Raw genomic sequence first — 19,867 nt, forward strand, 5'->3', positions numbered from 1 at the left:
TACAGATGATCTTCTTACCCAGTTTATATTTCGTTATTAATTGTTCAAATCATTTCCTTGCAAACACCCTTAACTCTCTCAGTCAGTCCTTTCTCCCTTCATTATCCTGCCTGACAAAGCTTTAGCCCTAGTTATCCCAATTAATCCCACCTGCTCCATGCCGGCATCCAAATGTCTGAATATTTCTAGAAATAGGAAGTTCACAGCTCTACTCGCAATAAATGTACGGCCATAAATTGCATGTGCACTCCACACTGCGAACCAATCCTATTTCACTTCCCTGGTCTGCCTGCTTTGCTACTCTGCATACTGATAATTTCACACATCCTTTCTCTTTAAACCTCTTATACTTCCCAATTTTCCATTCTCAGTTGATGACCTTGCCTCGTAGTTAGGTGAGAAAATACAAACAATGACTTCCATTATCCGTACCTGTACTTCCTGCTGTCAAGCAAGTGGACATCTGTTGCTCACCACCAGGGGCAGCAGTCCCAGGATGTCAACCTGCACGGTTTGCAGGTGTCAGGGTCACCGAGAAAGACACAGTTCACACGGCCACTGGATGGAACAACACTTCACTCACAGAGAGAACAGACGGAGCAAGATCAGCCTCAGTAATGAGTGTCGGTCCCCCATGGCCAGCGCATCTTATCCCACAGACAGTGCCGGGAGATGGTCTACACACACCTCTCCTGGGCTGCAGGTAAAGGACCTCCTCCTCTCCCCACCAGGTTCAGATAGAGCTGGGGTTAGCCAGGTGCCATATCATGCACACACTTTAAGCAGAACAAAGAATTACGTATCAAACCCAGAACAGGGAAAGAGATTCCCAAACGATTCCATGTGTCCCGTGATATGCAGCCATGCAAGGGTCAACAGGCTATACATAACTGTCTTTCCCAATAGTCCAGCCCCCAACCCTTGCTCAGCCACTGAAATAGCAGATAAAACACATCAAATATGGTAGGAACACCCTCCGCTCCCAAATTTGGAGATGGAACTAGGTCCAGTGGGGCCCCTGAACAATTCATATGGATGCGGTTTACTCGCAGAGGCTCCATGTCATTTTGGGACAGCAGTTCATCAGGGTCACAAGGAGAACCAGACCCAGGAGGGTGATCAGACCTCCCTCAAGGATGCTCCCTAATCAAGAACCCCAAGGGCCTGGAGTAAGCTAACTAAAGAGTTTTCTGAAAAGAGTCTAGGGGGACTGCAGGTATACAGCTGATAATCATCCTGCCTGAGCATGGATCCTCTCCAGCTCAGTTTTTAACCTTTCCTTAATTATTGATATATACACAAGTGTTGGCAATAACACAAATGCCATGATGTTCTGCCAGCAGAGCAAGGCTATTTGGTTGTCCATTACCACCACCAGCTTAGCTAGTGAGTTCAGGGAGTCTTGTCTGTTTTGGAGTGCGTGGAGAGTGTCTGATTCATTTTGCTCCAGCCGAGCTATCACAATGGGAATATGGGATTAGAGCCTTAACCTCTAATTTAGAGGGACCTCTCTCTGTCCAGTAGCACTGGTAAAAGTCTTCTGTAGGGATCTCATCAATTTTTGTTTTTTCTATCCAGGTTTAACAACTGAAGCCATATTGCTGTGGGTCAGCCCTGTTCTCTCCTTCATTCCTCCTCTGTCTTCCCTTGAGTTGCCCTTTTGGCCTCTGGGCATGGCTTCCCATTGCTGGTTTTCTATCTGTTTCGCCCAAATTGTTGGAAACCACTGAAATCATTCTATTGTTTTTATCCCAAACAGAACATTTTCAGTGGAGCTTTTCTATTTCTTGTCCCATAGTCATTTTAGGGGACAACTGGAGGGTTAATGGGGTCTTCCACTGGAGAGCCCCCCGTCACATGAAGGACTCCACTGCATCATCCACAACCCCAGAGTCAGGGTCATATAGGCAGCATCTATGGCTTTTACCTGAAATGCAGTCATGGCTTTATGAGTGGTTTTCCAGGGGCTCCTAGTCTTAGGGAAGTCCCTACTGTTGGGAATGCCGTGCTCATACTCTTCGCAATCCAGATCAAGAGCAACATGGGCTTATCTTTTTCTCTGCCCCGTTGACTGCCCTGTCCCATGTGGGCAAAAACACATTGCAGCCAGGGGTCAGTGATTAGCTTCTCTGGACTGCATCACTCAGTCTGAGATATTTAAGTCGGCAAGGCCCCCTAATCAACCACATGCACCATCCAAGTCACATGAGACTCCCCCTGGCCTCTGCCCATATCTGTCTTTCAGTTTTCGTATTTCATTCTGAGAGAAGGACCTCATTTCAGCAGTTACATTTTCAGCAACACCATGAGTGGTTTTGTGTTGAGTGAAAACAAGCTTTACTTGGGGTTTTTAAACAACCCAAATGAGGAGGAGCTTCCTACACAGGGGCCTTTGACTCCCCTTGGGTGTCATCTGCAACCCCTTGCATGTGGAAGTTAGGGGCTGGTTTAGGAGTGTGAAGGTGGCCAGAAGCTAGGCTAATTTTCCAAAAATGTTTAGGGCTCACCTCTTGCATTCTGCCCTCGTCCATCACACCAGTTTATCCTTGTTGACAAGGAGACTGTCAACATCTCATTTATCCCCAGTCGGCTAGAGGGACGTCATCCCCCCAAGGAGCTAGCACCACCCTGGGATGGCTGCGCTGATGAACCCTGTGCCATGGTATACTTTGTTGGTGACCTTGCTCACTGCACCAAACTGTCAAGCAAGTGACACCTGTTGCCTACCACCAGAAGCAGCAGTACCAAGCTGTGCTCTCACTGCAGGGTTTGCAGGCATCAGAGTTGCCAACAAAGACACAATTCACACAGGCACTGGGTGGAACAACACTTCACTCACGCAGAGAACAGACAGAGCAAGATCAGCCTCAGTAGTGAGTATGGCTCCCCCATGGCCAGTGCATCTTGCCCCACAGCCGATGCAGGAAGATGGTCTACACGTACCCCTCCTGTGCTGGTGAAGGACCCCCTTCTCTCCCCACCAGGAATAGATTATAGCAGAAGGGCTGGCCGGATGTCATACGATGCACATGCTTAAAGCAGAGCAAAGAAAGTACAAATCATGCCCGGCACAGGCTGTGAGGACTTCTTATTTCCATGTAAGAAAACGTTCCAGGCCCAAGGCATGCTCTTATGTAGTTATGCAAGGGTCAACAGGCTATGCATGACTGCCTTTCCCTACACCTGCCTTATCTCTTGTTCTAACAGTCAAAGAATACGAAGACCTCCATTTGTGGGCTTCCCTGGTGGCGCAGTGGTTGAGAGTCTGCCTGCCGATGCAGGGGACATGAGTTCGTGCCCCGGTCTGGGAAGATCCCACATGCCGTGGAGCGGCTGGGCCCGTGAGCCACGGCCGCTGAGCCTGTGCGTCCGGAGCCTGTGCTCCGCAACAAGAGAGGCCACAACAGTGAGAGGCCCACGTACCAAAAAAAAAGACACATTTTTCATTTTCACCAAGAACTTTATTGAACAACGTATTCACCGTTTTGTTCCACTACCTTCTGCCATTTTTCAGGCAACTTCGTAATTCCATCTTCCCAAAACTTTTTATCTTTTCAAGCAAAGAACTGTTCCAGGTGCCTTTTATAGTCTTCCAGGTCATTGAAATTTTTTCCATTAAGAGAATTTTGTAAAGACTGAAATAAATGGAAATCCGAAGGTGCAAGTCTGGTGAATATGGTGGATGAATCAGAACTTCCAAACTGTAACAGTTTTTGCCTGGTCGTCAAAGAAACATGCCGTCTTGTGTTATCCTGATGGAAGATTATGCGTTTTCTGCTGACTAATTCCAGATGCTTTTCGTCAAGTGCTGCTTTCAGTTGGTCTAATTGGGAACACTCCTTGTTGGAATTAGTCGTTTGGTTTTCCAGAAGGAGCTCATAATAGAGGACTCCCTTCCAATCCCACCATACACACAACATCACCTTCTTTGGATGAAGACCAGCCTTTGGTGTGGTTGGTGGTGGTTCATTTCGCTTACTCCACAATCTCTTCCGTTCCATATTGTTGTACAGTACCTACTTTTCATCATCCATCACAATTTGCTTTAAAAACGGAATGTTTTCATTACGTGTAGTAGACAATCACATGCGGAAATATGGTCAAGAAGGTTTTTTTTGCTTAACTTACGTGGAACCCAAACATCAAAGTGATTAACATAACCAAGCTGGTGCAAATGATTTTCAACACTTGATTTGGATATTTTGAGTAGGTCGGCTATCTCCCGAGTGGTGTAACGTTGATTGCTCTCAATTAGTGTCTCGATTTGACTGCTCTCAACTTCAACTGGTCTACCAGACCATGGAGCATCGTCCAGCAAATCTCCAGCAGAAAGCTTCACCAATCACTTTTGACACATTCGATCAGTCACAGCACCTTCTCCATACACTGCACAAATCTTTTTTTGCATTTCAGTTGCGTTTCTACCTTTCTTGAAACAATAGAGCGTAATATGCCAAAAATGTAGCTTTTCTTCCATCTTCCATATTAAAATGGCTACACAAAAATTCACCAATTTTGATAAGCTTTTTTAAATGCACGCTGATATGACAGCTGTCACAACACAATCTAACAAAATTGTTTCAAATGAAGTTAAAGGTCACTAAGTGCTGCTAGAGCCATCTTACGGAAAAAACCGAACGAACTTTTTGGTCAACTCAATACGTGTCGGCCATCTGTATGTCTTCTTTGGAAAAATCTGTCTATTCAGATCCTCTGTCCATTTTTCAATGGGAATGTTTTGGGGGTTTTGCTACTGAGTTGTGTGAGTTCTTTATATTTTTTGGATATTATCCCTTATCAGATAATTCTTATTTCTGAAAGCTGACTTTTTTCCACTTTGGAAGAAGTTAATTATGTGTACATTACCTAACTTAGCATACATATGCTTCCCATGATTTAACCAAAAGCTGTACATGTGAACTCTTTTCTCATACATTCATTATCTAACCAGCTCTTTATGTGTATTGACTATGTGTTCAAATGCTATCTACTGCAGGACATCTGCACACACTACAGCACTGATTTTAGGCAACTGCTGCTGGCCCTTTTTTCTTTTCTCCCCACACTCATTTGTGCACATGACTTCACTCATCATCTTCATTAGTTTGCCAAATGGTCCTTCTCTAGCCCCGACTCTTCTCTTGGGCTTCAGTTCTACATTGCTGATGGTCCACTGGACAAATGTGTAACCAAATGTTCCCCTCAAAATCAAACACAACCAAAACTGAATCTTCTTTTTCCCGCTCCCAAATCAGTCATTCCTGACTTGCCTCTTCCTCTCAGTGGAGCTGCCATTCTCTTGCCTGCCTAGGCTCCACTCCACTTCCTCTTCCTCCCACAGATCATCACATCATCAAGCAAAGAACCATCTCCTCCTTTAACACAGCCACAGCATGTTCTGGGGACAGGATTATGAATCTGGGGTCAGAAGGACTTGGGAAGTTAGTTAACCGAGATCTCTATGCCTCATTTTCCTCATCTTTAAAGTGTACACCAGGATTGTTTTGAAGATTACATGATCCAATGCATACAAGAACCTAGTAGCACATAAGTTCTCACCATGCGTTGTCCTCTTCCCTGCCTTCCATCTCCATGGCCAAAATTAGAGTGGCGTCCCTCACAAAATGTCATCTAAATGATTGCACTAAATTTCTAAACACTGCTTTTTCTCTCCAAACTCTTCCTAAAAGACTATTTGGTTCACACTCTAATCTTACCTAAAAGTCTTTAATGAATGTCTAATTTTTAAAGCAGAAGTGTCTACACTACTATATATGAAATAGATAATTAATAAGGACCTACTGTAGAGCACAGGGAACTCTTCTCAAAACTCTGTAATGACCTATATGAAAATAGAATCTAAAAAAGAGTATATATGTATATGCATATATGTATATGTATAACTGAGTCACATTGCTGTACACCTGAAACTAACACAACATTGTAAATTAACTAGATTCCAGCAAAAATTAAAACAAAACAAAAAAAATAAAGCAGAGGTGTCTAAAATTGGGTGGTTACTTCTTACTAAAGTATAAACTCTTTCAGGAAGGGCAAGGACTGTTGTGTATTCACATTAACCTTCCCTGAAGCACAATGCATGCACCAGGGGCTCAGTGAACATTTCTTCCAAAAAAATGATTAAAATGATGATCTTATCTGAAAGTTTGCAACAGAATATGAGGAGTTGTTTTCAGTATGCTAAATTCTTCAAGGATACTTTTAATTTCAGTTCTGACCTGTATATGGTCTTTCTTAACTCCCTTAAAAATATTTGGTAGCATTTCGTTTGTCTGCTTTAGGTGTGGGAGCAATAACTGTTGGCTTCATCCCTCAGTATGTTTTCCTGTTCCTTGAAGAGATAAAAGTCTTGAATGAATTAAGTACTGACTTTACAGTCATCAGCCACATTCACTGGAGGGCAGTGTTGTCACTAATCAGGCTCTAAATTCATTTCATTTTGCACTGCATTTGTTAGAGTTATCCGTTTATGAGTTAAAAGGAATATGGGAGTCTTTTTTTTTTAAGACTGGAATATATATCAGATGTGCAGTACTGCACTTACCCTAATATAGCAGTTCTCAAATTTATATATGTATATGAATCACCCTAGACCTGAGCTGTCCAATACAACAGCCACTAGCCATGTGGCAATGAAGCACTTGAAATGTGGACAGTCAAACTGAGATGTGCTGTGAGTGTAAAGTATACAACGGATTTTAAGGACTGAGTACATAACTTATGCTGATCATATATTGAAATGAAAATATTTTGGCTCTATTGGGTTAAATAAAATGTACTGGAATTAATTTCATCTGATGCTATTTACTATTTTAAATTTAAAATGGCTACTAGCATATTCAAAATTACCTATATGACTCACATTTGTGGTTTATGTTATATTTCTGTTAGCACTGTCCCAGATGCTTGTTTAAAATGCTTCCTGGGTCCCACTTTGGGATATTCTGCTTTAGTAGCTCCAGGTTAGGAACCAGAAATCTGATACTTTTTCTCTCTCCAAGTAATTCAATTGATAAGTCAGGGTAGAGAATCATTGTTTTATACTGCTTTTGACCAGATGATTTTAAGGGTCTTCAGCACAGCAAACAGTGATTCAAAGGGAACAAAGGGAGTAACAGTTTTCGGTTTCAATTGTGTGACAATGGCCATCCCATAACAGCCATACATGTTTCTCAATTAGCAAAACAAAACACACTTCAAAATATAATCACAACACAACCATTTGATGGGAGTGGAAGGAAGCTGGGAACAATTAAGTAATATCTATCACAAATCTAAGTGCACGGAACCGTTGCCTCACCTCTAGAAATCGACCTTGCAGATCTTCTCACAAGCTCACTATGATATACCTATAATTCACTTCGGCACTATTTGAAATAGTGAAAAGCTGGAAAGTTATGAAATTATGACACATCCAACTGAATACTATGCAGGCTATAAACAAGAAGGTCATCTATATGTACTGATACAAAAAGGTGTCTATGATATTTACCAGGGGGCAAAGCAAGTTGCAGAAAAGGACACAGATCCTATTTGCATGTCAAAAAATACGTACATATATGTGCATAGAAAGTTTCAAAAACTGTTAATATTGGTTACTGTTAACAGTAAGGAGAAGATTCCCAGCGATATGAAAAGGAACTTTTACTTTGCTTTTTATATCCTTTTGTACTCTTTTAGTTGTTTTAATATGAGGAATATGCAAATTTACATTGTACATTACAAAATGGTTATTTTCAAATATACATAACGCCCAGCCAAATAAACACTTCATCGCTTAGGTTCCTGTTATAGAAATTTACTTTTCACTATTATCTTTTAGTCTGGAGTTTGGTCTTCATTTTAATTTTCTAAAAAGCCACCGCATATATTCATTCATTCGTTTATTCAACCAGTAGTTACTGAGCACCTGCTTTATGCCAGGCACTGTTCTAAGGCAGAAAAATAAAGAGCGGTGCACCGGCGGAGGACAATAAACAAACGCACACGTACATAATGACTAGTTGTTAAGTGCTATGAAGACCTGAATTTTCAAATGCCGAAATGTTCTAATGTCACCTGCTCCCGTGTGTGCATAGACGTACGTATATTTACCCGTACTTACTAATTAATGCAATCGTTGCTACTGAATTGAAGTGTCGTTTGGATACAGCATTCTGGGAAATTTCTCAAATTAATATTTCTCCTGCATGCATTAACAATGAATTTAGTACAAAAAAGATTTAAATAGCAAAGTCTTTTTTTTTTTTTTTTTGGTTGTGTGAATTTAGGAAAATTACTTAGCTACTTCAGGCCTCAGTGTTCTCCTCTACCAAGCGGAGGATTTACCTTTCGGGTCTCCCGTCTCGGGGTGAATTCTCTGGGCGGATCAGCATTAACAGCAGCGCCCTGCGCCCGGCGGCTTGTGGGTGGGGCGGGTCCCGCGGAGCGCAGCTGAGCCGCGTGCCGCGCGGCGGGCCGGCTCTCCCGAGACGCGCGGCATTCTCGCTGTGGACCGGAGGAGAAACACGGTGCTTTCACAGACTTTTTTCACCCGAGCATTTCTGCCCGCCAATTTCTCTTTCCGGGCGTGCAGCGGTCGCCCGGCGTCAACTCCCGCAGGCGCCAGCCAACCAGCCAGCCCGACTTCTCGAGCGGGTCACCGGGTGAGGCCGCCCTACACTCAAGTCCACTGCTACACTCAAGTCCACTGCCGGCCCCGAGCCGCCCCAGCCGTCGCGGGCAGACTTGGCTCAGGGTAGGTGGTAGCCTCGCCTGCAAAGGCGGCTGTTCGTTTAAATTCTGGCGCCACTCCCGCACCACGTACAGCCAGGCTCGGAGGCAAAGGACCGCGGCGAGCCAACGGGCGCGCGCCCGGGGCTGAGCGTGCGCACCGCGGAGGGACGGCGCGCGTACCACGCCCCGGAACGAGTTCCCGAAAGAAAAGAGCCGCCTGGCGCGCTCTTGCTCCTCCCGTCAGGAGCCGGCCACGCCCCCTTACTCTACAGCGCCCAATAGATGCGAGAGGGAGGGGCGGCCTCGTTCCGGCTCGGGAGAGACTATACAGGGAACTGCTGGCGACACCGGTCGGTCTTTTACGTCAGGACCTGGGAGCTTCCGGGTGGTACTAGGTAAGCGGGCGTTGCGGGCGGTTGTCCGAGCGAACCCGGGCGGCGCCGCTTAGGTTGGGGGATGCAGTACGGTGAAACGATTTCAGAAATTGGGACTTAGAGTGCGGTGATGAAAACTTGGAGGTGGGGAACGCGCCGCCGGGCCGCCACGTGTCCCGAGTCGTGGTGGCGGCCGGCTTCGAGCTTAGGCGTGCGGAGGCGGCCGCTGGTGGCTGCGGCGCTGCGCGCGGCCTGGTTGTTAACGCCCGGGCAGCCGCTGACTGAGCCTGGGAGGCGGCCGGCAGAAGACAACATTCCTGGGATTTGGGGGCGGGGGGTTACCCTAACGTTAAGAGCGAGAGGCCTGTGATAGGGTGTCTTTCTCCCATGGCCAGATCAACGGTTATTTCAAAATGGGTAGCCCCGGACTCGGCGTGAGACTTGAGTTGTATTGTGCCCAGGTGGCGCTGTGTGCAAATAGGATTATTGAAGGGGAGGAGTTTAGTGCTGAAAACCTTGAACTATGACATTCTGTGAGAACGCTTAATTTTAAACAGATGCCCCGCAAGAGCAATGGCTTTCGGTGGAACGGAGCTGTTCCGTGGAGAGGCAGAGGTAAGGGTTGTTGAGGGCTTAGTTTTTAAACCGAAGGAGTAAACCTGTTGATTTACAGAAACGATGATGGAGCATCATTTGAACTTAAGCTTCTTTTTTAGATGCAAAGGAAAGTTCCAAAACGTATGGGAGAAGGTTTGCTGGAAAATGACTTGGTTAAAACCTGACAATCTTACCAGGTGTGTATTGGACTCGTATTAATACTTTGAGTCTGCGTGTGTTTAGTCCACATGTAGAGTAAATGAGAAATTTTTTTGTCCTCGAAGGAGCATCCTGCAGGTCGATGAATACTAATGAAGCTATGACCGTCACCGATTGATGATGAACAGCTTCATTTGAAAGTAAGTTATGTGGCTTACAACATATACTATAGCATTCCGTAGTACTTGCCTTTTAATGTTGCTCTGGTTTGTGGTAAGTGTCAGTGTGATAGAGCTTAATGGAGTTTGGTCTGATCAATGAGGAAAGCTATCCCGAAGCAGATTACCTGAAGAACAGTATGTACGGATTCGGCAAGAGATACTCTGAAGCCAGGTGCCTGGGTTTTTAGCAACAGCTAAGCACGGAAGCTTAGGAGGAGGGGGCTGCTCAGCACAGTGCCTTGTCAGAGGAATCTTCCGCTTGCAGGGCCTACTGCTGGCAGATGCCAGGGAAGAGGAGCTTCTTGCTGGGATCTGCGAAGATGTTTCACGCTGCAGCTCCTTCCCAGACATCGGTGAGCCTGTTGATTGGGGCCGGTGGTCTTCACCCAGCACTTCGTTTTTTGGCCTCACCAGCAGTGGGCAGCGGCATGCGGCTGGGACACAGAGCACCATGGCATGCGACTCAGGCTTCCAAGGAAGCAGGACATCTCCAGGATCTCCATCTGAGCAGGTGACGTGGCTTTCCGAGGAGGGGCTCACTGGAGACACCTGGGCGTTCTCACTCCAGTTGTCTTCTGGCTGCTCGGGAAGGAGGTCCAGAGGCTCAGGGTTGCACTTGAGGGAAGTGAGGACCCCACTGGCCTCCTGGGGCCTAGATGTCAACGGTATATCCCCAGTGCTACGGTGGCCCCTCTTCCGACCGTCCTCTCCTTCGGTCTCTGTGTGATCCTCCATCTTTGCCATGCCTCTTCGGGGCTCTTCTTGGACCTTCACCTCCCTCTCCTTTGGAGAAGGAAGTGGGAGGTGACTGGATGGTACCTGCTTCCTGACCTTGCCTACCGGCTCAGGTGGTGAACGCAGGAGGGTAAACTGGAGCCTGCGTGGAGGAATCCTGATGGCTCTCGAGTGGCCGAACGTCATGGAACTAAAAGCAGCCAGCACGGGCTTCTCTGGCGAGTCCCTCCAGTTCACGAAGAGAAGCAGCCGCAGGGCCTTGTACCTGGCCTGCCTTGTACCGCGCCTTCTTGGCGCAATGTGAAGGGCAGGCGATAAAGGCGATCGATGCTGGTGGGACAGCCTGCGACCAGGGCAGAAGGCACGCGCTGGAGCAGCGGGGTGCTCCCGGTCAGATGGGGCAGCCTCCCGGGAGGGCAAAACCAGCGGATGACGGCCCAGTGGGGCCCCACGGCGGGGCCAGCATTGGCGGGGCCAGGTACGTAAGTTGCACAGTAAATTTCCCATGTAGAACCGGTTGTGGCACCACAGAGAGAAAAGGTGTGGAACTATTAGAGGCAAGCCGGATATCAACCCTGTTTCTGGGAGGCAATTCTGACTACAAGGGCAGGAGATGCTCTGAAGCCAGGTGCCTGGGTTTGTAGCAGCAGCTAAGCACGGAAGCTTAGGAGAAGGGGGCCGATCAGCACAATCCCTTGTCAGGGGAATCTTCCGCTTGCCGGGCCTACTGCTGGCAGATGCCAGGGAAGAGGAGCTTCTTGCTGGGATCTGCGAAGATGCTTCACGCTGCAGCTCCTTCCCAGACATCGGTGAGCCTGTTGATTGGGGCCGGTGGTCTTCACCCAGCACTTCGTTTTTTGGCCTCACCAGCAGTGGGCAGCGGCATGCGGCTGGGACACAGAGCACCATGGCATGCGACTCAGGCTTCCAAGGAAGCAGGACATCTCCAGGATCTCCATCTGAGCAGGTGACGTGGCTTTCCGAGGAGGGGCTCACTGGAGACACCTGGGCGTTCTCACTCCAGTTGTCTTCTGGCTGCTCGGGAAGGAGGTCCAGAGGCTCAGGGTTGCACTTGAGGGAAGTGAGGACCCCACTGGCCTCCTGGGGCCTAGATGTCAACGGTATATCCCCAGTGCTACGGTGGCCCCTCTTCCGACCGTCCTCTCCTTCGGTCTCCGTGTGATCCTCCATCTTTGCCATGCCTCTTCGGGGCTCTTCTTGGACCTTCACCTCCCTTTCCTTTGGGGAAGGAAGTGGGAGGTGACTGGATTGTACCAGCTTCCTATCCTTGACTACCTGCTCAGGTGGTGAACGCAGGAGGGTAAACTGGAGCCTGCGTGGAGGAATCCTGATGGCTCTCGAGTGGCCGAACGTCATGGAACTAAAAGCAGCCAGCACGGGCTGCTCTGGCGAGTCCCTCCAGTTCACGAAGAGAAGCAGCCGCAGGGCCTTGTACCTGGCCTGCCTTGTACTGCGCCTTCTTGGTGCGATGTAAAGGGCAGGCGATAAAGGCCCTCGATGCCGGTGGGACAGTCTGCGACCAGGGCAGATGGCAGGCGCTGGAGCAGCGGGGTGCTCCCGGTCAGATGGGGCAGCCTCCCGGGAGGGCAAAACCAGCGGATGACGGCCCAGTGGGGCCCCACGGCGGGGCCGGCAGCGGCGGAGCCGGGTACGGAATTGGCATAGTAAATTTCCCATGTAGAACCGGTTGTGCGCCAAGCGATCCGAGAGTAGAGAGTAGAGTGTGAAAGCGGGAGAGCTTCTCCCTGGCTTCACCTCCTCTCCAGGTCTAGCACGCACTGGACACTGGATGGCTCAGGCTGGCGCTTGTGACATGTCCGTTGTACACGTCACAGAGAAAGGGCGGGGCGGGCGGCGCGTGGGGGCGGGCGGGCGGGGGGCGCGTGCAAGCCCAGCCCCGCCGGAGAAACCCCAGCCCAAGGGCAAAGGGCGGGGCCCCAGAGCCTGACCCCTCCTGGACTTTCTAGTGGCTGGGACTTCTCGCTGTGGGGGGCAGGTGTTTGGCACCGGATGGGCCACCGTGCGGACACTGTTGGGGACTGTGGAAGCCTTCTCCTCCAGAGCTCACCCTGCCTGGGCACCGGCTCTGCAGGCCCCTCAGCCCTGGGTGCGTATGGGCCAGCCCTTCCCCGCAACGGGGCCCAGAGACCAGAGCCTGCTCAGAGCTGAGGGCAGGAGGCACCCAGAGCTTGCCAGGCTGTGGACCAGCCTCCTCCAGGGACCTCCCCAGCTTCTCTGCGAGGCCTGGAGACAGGATCGCCTTCTCCAGGGCTGCTCAGCTGCCAGCATCACCATGAGCCAGGCGGCGAAGGTTTCTGAGCAGGGGATGCAGAGCCCTGATCCCACTGCATCCTGCACCCCACGATGTCCCTTCCTGGCAGATAGGTTCTTTCTTCACTTCTTTTTCAAAATCTGGTAAAACAACATTTAAACCTTCCACTGTTCTTCAGGGTATACAGATGCTAGTGGCTTAGCGGGGATTCGAAACAAGCCTGTGTGATTCCAGAGCTCGTGCTCTGGACTGTGGTGCCTCCTTATCACATATGCTTCATCTTTTACTTTTTGTTGTTGTTTTCTTGGAGTCCTTATGGTACTTAGCCCTAAGTGCCGTACATGTAACGAACACATACACTGCGCTGTAGGAGGTCTTCTTTTGTTCAACTCATGAATTGGTCATCCACCACACTGGGTTCTAGTCTCAGAAGATACAGGTCAGGGAGCACCAGTTGTCGGCATAGCAGCATCCCACATTTCTCATTGAGGCTTGCAACCCAGATGTTCCCTTCGGTCTAGTTTGAAGGATCCAGATATGTCAAGATGATATTCTAGATAAGCCATGGATGGGCTATCCTGAAAGAAATTCACCAGTAAATTATTCCAGTTTCTCTGGCCTTCCTGGAGTATATCCAGTAAGGCATCTCATTCATGTCTGGAAAGCAAATATATCATTGATTGCAACTTCATTGTGGAGCGATGTATTGGTTTAAGGTACGATCAACACAATTTGGTCATTGTGAGTATGCCAGCTGGCTCCACTCTTTACTACACATAGGTAACTCTAGAGATTCTTATGCCCAAGAGAGGAGACGTACTCTTGGGTGTCTAGGGCAAGGGAAACATGTGTTGTTATTCAGGAGCTGGAAGCTACAGCATGACCGGAAAGAACTGAGAAATCCTGGTCTACACATCGCTTTCCCTTGTTTGAAACTTGTTTCTTTGGCTTGCTTCATTGCAGTGTTTTCTGTCTCCTGGGGCTGACATATTGTGTGTTCTGTATCACGCGTGTGACATGTAGAAGTTTCAGAACGCAGAGTCATATAGATCAGTCAAAATTTATTTATACGTTTTAGTTTAAAATCTATTTAAAATAACACTGGGCATAATTCATATATTCCAAAATTAGTTTGACCCTCTCTGCTCATGAGATTCTTTTTATGGTATGTGACAGCAAATTTGGACTTCCATCCCCAATCAACTTTGAGGTTGAAGGACACAAAAGGTTTTGCTCAGACCTAAATTCTGTCTGAAAAGAAAGGGTAAATGTTATAAGCCCTTTCTAACCTCTCCAGGAGCAGAAATGATTTACAGTTGTGGCATTTAACCATCATGCCTTGATCTCATTTGAGAAGAGTTCAGTAAGAAAGTGTCTTGATTTTTGTTTGTTTGTTCCCTGTTTTCTTGTCTTGCTTACCAACAATCCATTGTAATTCATGAGTTAGTATGGCAACAGGCTGAGTGTTCCCTGGAGCTCATTAAATGAACATTTTTCCTAAAAAAAAAAAAAAGAATTCCCACAAAACTGAAGTTAATTATTAATCACTAAAATGTTGGCCATGTTGATGACAATGTTTCTAAAACCTATTACACCACTCTGTCGATTGAAATCAGGAGTTTGAACACATTCCCTGTTTTACCACAGGCTGTATTGACCCCTCCTGCTCTCTGCTTGTAATACAATCTGCAGATCCTTAGGTCTGCTCTGCTGGTGGCTGGCATTCAGAAGCCACAGGCGCAGGGGCTACGCCGCTTCACTCTGGTAGAGATGGGTGGGCTCTGAAGCGCGCAGCAACTGTGACTACTGTCTGATGGCTTTTGCTTTTCAACAGAGACCATAACACTCCTGGCTTCAGCCCAGTTGTTGGAAGAGCTTCTTCACTCATCCATTTTCTCATTTTTTAGACAAGAGACGTGCGGCCAAAAAGGCTGAGTTCCTCACCACTAGACCTGCTTTACAGGAAATGCTAATTACACTAGCAATGATACACTCGCATGCATACTTCTACATATAAACTGAAGAGAAATATTTTTAAGTAATGATAAAGCCACAGCACTTTGTTTTCTGTCACAGCAAGCTCCCTCCTTCCTCTTAGGGAGGAACCCCTGAGGGATAGTATAGACCTGAGGGCATATCCTCTTCATCATTTAAAGACTATTCCTAGCCCTTCAGATACCCTATCTCTCAATGATGTTACGTGCCCAAAGAAAGAATGTCTTCTATGTCATCGACGACATTCATTGATTCATTCATGCATTCAACTATTTGACAGACATGTCAATGTTTACCATATGCTAGATGGATTGAGTGGCAGATAGAATGACTATTTTTGCACCATGAAATATTGGAAACAACAGACAACCCACAATGAAGTCAAAGAATTTTACAGATTACAAAAACGGAGGAAAAGTTTAGTTAGCACACTCGTTGATAAGAGTCATAACTAGCACTCAGATTTCCTGCTTTTCTCTGGTAGAAAGACATCTGGATATAAATTAGAAAGCTGACCCAAACCCCAGCTCAGTCATCTGCTAACAGTTTGATCTGGAGGAAGTGACTCACTTGTAAAATGGGAATATTATCTTTTTTCCTAGGATTACTATAAGAATGAGACAAGATGAAATACATGAAATATCCCAACACAGTGTGTGGCCCATGCAACATTATTTAGTAATGTATTCCCTGCGTGGTCCAGCAGAGTCTTCGTGACTGTCAATATGTTTCCCAAAAGGTTCCCATTTATCCTGCCACTGATTTCTTAAGGAATTATCGCTGTGTTCTCTGTCTTCCTGTAATTTCACCTCCAGAATGGCCAAGCTTCCAGCCTATGGCTGAATGATTCTTTCACCCTTCTCCTGGTATCAGGGTTGCTGCTGGCCTATACCGTGTCTTTATGGGCATACCCCCCTTCTCCCCACCCATGCCTAGGCAATCCCGCATCGAGCCACCAGGCTCTCAGCCGGGAGTCCTCGTGCAGGGCCCAACCACCTAACGTGGCCCTTCCTAGTATGGTCTGAAGCCCCAGGAAACTATTCTTATTTATTTATTCACTCTGTCAACGTTTAGGAACTAGCATCATCAACTAGCCTGGCCTGGTTGTTGGGACATAAAGATGGATGGCATAGGGTCCCTGCTTGCAAGGAGCTCACATTCTAACGGTATGTGTTATGTGATGATGTGGTTACCTATCCAACACTCATGTGAAGTCATTACATAGGTTATATCAGAGCACAGAGGAGGGAGGGCCTAACTAGCTGAGGGAGAGGAAGGTTATCTATAAAGGCTTCTCACGGACTCACAGATATAGAGGACAAACTAGGGGTTACCCGTGGGGAGGGGATTAGAGGGTACAAACTATTAGGTATAAACTGAACTACAAGGATATATTGTGCAACATGAGGAATATAGCCAGTATTTTATAATAACTATAAATGGAGTATAACCTTTAAAAGTTGTGAATCACTATATCGTCCTATAATTTATGTAATAGTATACATCAACTGTACATCAGTAAAAAATAAAAGTAAGGTTTCTCAAGGGCAGTCATATTTACACTGGGACACAAGGAAAGAGTTGGAGCTCTTCAAGTAGGAAAGAGGGAAAAAGCTTGGAGATTTCCAACCAGGCAACAGCTCAACTGGTTCAGTGTGGCCAGAGCCTAGGCTCCTGAAAAAGAGCGACGGAAGAGGATGCTACAGAAAGTAGGCAGGGACCAGGTAGGGAACGCTGATGTTCCTATCATGTAAGTGATGAGGGGGCTGTGAGTCTTGGCAAGAGGTGTAGCCTAATCATATTTGGGTTTGATAAAGATTACTCCACAGACAGGAAATCGAAGGGAGGTGGGGCATGACTTGAGGCACAGAGAGTGGTGAAAGCACTGATGAGACTATTACAATGGTCTTAGTGATGAACGATGAGAGTCCGAATCAAGGCAGTGACAGTGGGGATGAAGAGGAAGGAAGAGATGTGTGACGAGCTCTTTAGGAGGTGGAATGCCTCTTGGCCACTCACCAGATGTGGGAGTAGAGGTTTCCGAAACCATCTGGTCAGGATGATTGAATGGGATGATTGATGGGAAGCTTGGAGGATCTCTTAAAAACTGTTTATGCTTTAGCATAGAGGGAAAGAAACATGAATTCATTTCTGAATGCCTTGGTCTTGAGGGTCTGTGTAGAGCATCCAGGGAGAGGCCTGTGCAAGATGCTACAGTCATGAAGTCATCAGGAGCACGGAGCCTCTGCTTGGGTGTACATGAGTAGAAAAAAGTCTGAAAACAGAACCCCATGAAAGGCCAACCATTACGGTGGGCCCTAGGAAGAAGATGCTAAAGGCAGATTGCAAACGAGTGAGCTGAGAGGTCAGGAAAGATGACTAGCCACAAAAATGTCTTGGTGAAGTTACTTTAAAGGTTTTGGTAATATACAGCATCCTCTGAATATTCAGTGACAATAAGAAAGCTGAGCCATTGACCCTACATTTAAATGAATAATCCTTGTCACTTCCTTCCTACACAACATGACCTGTCAAAGATGTTCATAATTAGCTTGCATGTGGAGAAAAGTTTTGCACTCATTTGCTCTCATCATTGTTGATGATCTCTGATGAGGGGCGCTAGCCCACAACAAGTCATTTTACCATCTAGAGTGGGCTACAATAATTCTTCTGCCCATCGATGCTGCTCTGAATACGAATGACAAGAAAACTAACCATAGAGCCAGAGGGCTGGAAGGGACCGTTAAGATCATTCCAGGTCAATGTCCTCCATTTACGGATGAGGCCCAGAGATCATATGAACTGCCAAAGCTGGCCCAGCAAGACATGGTACGAAGACCAGAAGTCAGCCTTTCTGAGGCTGAGCCCAGTGTTCATTCCAGCACACTACCCTGCAAGCTAAAGAACAGACTGCATCCACCAAATTCGCCCATATATCATGTCTAGAACTTCTCTTTTCTAAGTACAAACTAGAGCCTAGCAGCATGAGAGGTTGTGAGTACTGCAGAACCTCAGGCTCTTCTCCAGAACTTCTGAATCAAGGTCTACATTTAACAAGATCCCCTAATCAATATGTATATGTTAAATTTTGAGAAGCATTGCTCTAGAACTCCGATTGTATTTCCCACAGAAATAATGACTTATATTCAGTGGCCAGTCTAAACTGTATAGAGATGCTCTGCAAGTATTAAAAGTTGTTTTTCTAGAACCACATGTTCCAAATGTGAACTGCGTGTGCAAAGATGCATTTTCCCCAGCCGAGCTGTAAAACCAAAATCATTTCCCCCAACCCACCTTCCTGATTCTGCAATGACTTTATTCCCAAGTTACCTCTAGTAAGAGACAGAGATGAAAGATAGCAGAAGCATCCCTAAAGAAAGGAAGAGTCTCAATAAAAAAAAAAGCTAGAACCTCTAGCAATTTCTAAGGGACAGTGCTTTATGATAAGGGGCTAAGGCTCTACCATAGTGACTGTTCCTACAGTTTACAAAGGACAGAAGCAGGATCAGATGAGAAGGGCTCTGCAAGCATCTGCAGCATCTGTGCAGGAGCCGGGACAAGGGATCTTACAGAGGCAGGGGGCAGAGCTGTCAGCCAACAATAGTTCTGGTTTCTGAGCATCAGCAGCTCAAGAGGGTCTCTTCAAAGGCTGATAAAGACATGGCTTGTGATGTGTAAGGGTGAGTCATTGATACAAAGGAGCATGTCTAGCTCACATGGTGATAAGGAGCTGCCTGTGATACGAAGCTAACGTTATGAATTAACAGGTTCCAAAATGGGTCAACAGAAGTACCCTGAGACCACTGGAAACGGCGGGCTTTTTATTTGTTGACCTGCCTTCTCTTACTTTTTTGGCTCCTTTTTAACTTCTCTCCCAGCTACCTCCAATGATTTTGTTTCCATTCTGAACCTATATAATGATGTGGGTGATCAAAACTCCTCTATAAATGTTTGTGACATTTTCTTAAAATGACAATACACTTATCACAGACCTTGCTTACAGTCATATGGAGAAGTTCAACCAGCCAGGTAAGAAACAGGCATATAGTGGTCCCACTTGCAAAGTAAGACACCTTTAAAGCAAGGGTTTTCTAATTTGGGTGTGCATAAAAATCACTAGGGATATTCTGGAACAAAAATAAGACAACATTCCCCAGATGCTACCATCAAAGATTTTTATTTCGTAGGCATGGTAGTAGAGGCTTGGAATCTGAATATTTAGTGACAACTCCTCCAAATAAAGTGATTCTGATGTAGGTGGTCCATGCGCTACACGTTAAGAAACCCCTGTGTAAGGAACGTTGGAAGAAGGATGTCCAAAGAGTGGTTATAAAAGGGAATGTGTGCCCAAGGCAGAGCCTACTCTTGCCCTAGGGCTGCCCCTGGCCAGGTCCTTGAGGCAGGATTGCTCTTTCTTGGGGATATGATTCCAGCTGGCAGCTGAGGGTGGTGGTGGCTATGAGTGGGGGGAAAGGGTCTGTCTGTACCAGACGTTCTGTATTTTATTCCTGCGGTTAAACTCAGAAGAAGCAAATTAGCCTGGACCTATCCCTGAGCTAATCATGTCTGGGACACATTTGATACAGCACCTGGAACCTGTGGCATATTTAATAATGTTATGGCTCCCGCTTAGTGCTTTACAATAATACCCATTGTGTGCGTGTCTGTCATCTAAATGAAACAAGTCAGACGATCCCATTTATATCTGGGCAAAACGTATTTCATGTGGATGTATTTAAAATTTATTGATAAGTTGA

At 46.6% G+C, this 19,867-nt stretch overlaps 2 long non-coding RNA genes across 2 annotated transcripts in view; one reads left to right on the forward strand and one right to left on the reverse strand.

The window, feature by feature from the left end:
- The window catches only part of LOC308611227, a 48,623-nt gene extending 39,612 nt beyond the window's left edge, over positions 1-9,011 (reverse strand). Inside the window, exon 1 of the long non-coding RNA XR_014014799.1 lies at positions 8,350-9,011. This is a non-coding gene — a long non-coding RNA (uncharacterized lncRNA). The remainder of the gene's footprint in view (positions 1-8,349) is intronic.
- Positions 9,012-9,109: 98 nt separating this feature from the next.
- Positions 9,110-10,213, forward strand: LOC308611226. Its single transcript, XR_014014798.1, has 3 exons — positions 9,110-9,725; positions 9,827-9,904; positions 9,992-10,213. It is a non-coding gene; the product is annotated as an uncharacterized lncRNA (long non-coding RNA).
- Positions 10,214-19,867: the final 9,654 nt, after the last annotated feature.

Source organism: Mesoplodon bidens, assembly GCF_964165515.1.
Source record: "Mesoplodon bidens genome assembly, contig: HAP1_SCAFFOLD_609, whole genome shotgun sequence".
NCBI lineage: Eukaryota > Metazoa > Chordata > Mammalia > Artiodactyla > Ziphiidae > Mesoplodon > Mesoplodon bidens.